Source organism: Sinocyclocheilus rhinocerous, unplaced genomic scaffold (assembly GCF_001515625.1).
Source record: "Sinocyclocheilus rhinocerous isolate Xijiao unplaced genomic scaffold, SAMN03320098_v1.1 C36415560, whole genome shotgun sequence".
Classification (NCBI taxonomy): Eukaryota; Metazoa; Chordata; class Actinopteri; order Cypriniformes; family Cyprinidae; genus Sinocyclocheilus; species Sinocyclocheilus rhinocerous.
The window spans coordinates 1-1107 of record NW_015780618.1 but is presented as its reverse complement, the minus strand read 5'-3'; the positions used below and the strand labels follow the sequence as shown (position 1 = coordinate 1107).

Below are 1107 nucleotides of genomic sequence, written 5' to 3'. Positions count from 1 at the left end.
AACAAAACACTCAGTGCTGCCTTCAAGTAAGACATCCCTAAATGGTGTTTTTGTTGAGCGATCAATAGTAATAAATTCAAGCAGCTGGCCAGTCGTGATATTGAATTGACGGTTTTTTCTTTTCTTCAATGAAGGTCTGCTGCAGTCGAACAGTTATTGGAGAAGAACTACAGAATCCATTGCTCAGTGCACAACATAGTGAGTCTGCTTCACTTTGACGCTTTAAATATACTTGACCTGAGACACCATTATATTCATGGCTTTTGTGGGTCTTAAAAAGTCTTAATTCTCCCTTCCCAAAAAATATGGCTTTAAAAAAGGTCTTTAATCAGGTCAGAAAGTCCTAAATTCATAGTCATGGCATTAGATGTTGCATACATTGCATTAATATCTTCGTTAGTATTTTGTCTTGTTTTACAGTACAAATATCTAAATAGCCTTAAATCAAAGTACATTTAATTAAGATGCAAAACGAAGATCCTTGAAGTCTGTTTTCTGAGAAATTGACAAAATGAAGTGAGTTAATGAGTAAAACACAAACAAACGTCTGTCACCTTTTTTCCCCTTTGAGTTAAGTTGATTTTTCTGAGCCCATTGGCAGTTTCTCAGAAAGCAAGACTTGTTGTCTCGTATGTCATTCTGCTTCTCAAGTAAATGTCTTGATTTATCTTAAATCTTGATTTAAGATTTAGATATTTGCACTGGAAAACAAGACAAAAATACTGAGGATGAACATCAGTTTTTGCAGTGTGCTATGAAGGTACAGTAAAAGTTATTTACATATTCTAATTAAGGTATTTTTTTGTAAGAAATATTTCTATTTAGAAAATCGTTTTGACATTGTATTTCATTTAATTCCTTAAATTTTCGTTAAGTGGCCTTAAAAAGGGTCTTGGAAAAAGTCTTAAATTTACTTTCATAAATCCTGCAGAATCCCTTCTATTAAAATACATTTCCAAATTGTATTGCAGGAAGTGCAACAAGATTTCAACATCACTCAAAAAATTGAAAGCATCCTTCAAGAGTCGAATTTTAGCGACAAGAGGGCACGTTCCATGGATATAGATGATTTTATGGTGTAAGTATGACGCTTCACTTCATAAAAAA

The 1107-nt window shown here is 33.1% G+C and overlaps 1 long non-coding RNA gene across 1 annotated transcript; it reads left to right on the top strand.

The window, feature by feature from the left end:
* On the top strand, window positions 1-1069 carry LOC107735985 (uncharacterized). Its single transcript, XR_001639562.1, has 3 exons — window positions 1-26; window positions 135-198; window positions 972-1069. It is a non-coding gene; the product is annotated as an uncharacterized LOC107735985 (long non-coding RNA).
* Window positions 1070-1107: the final 38 nt, after the last annotated feature.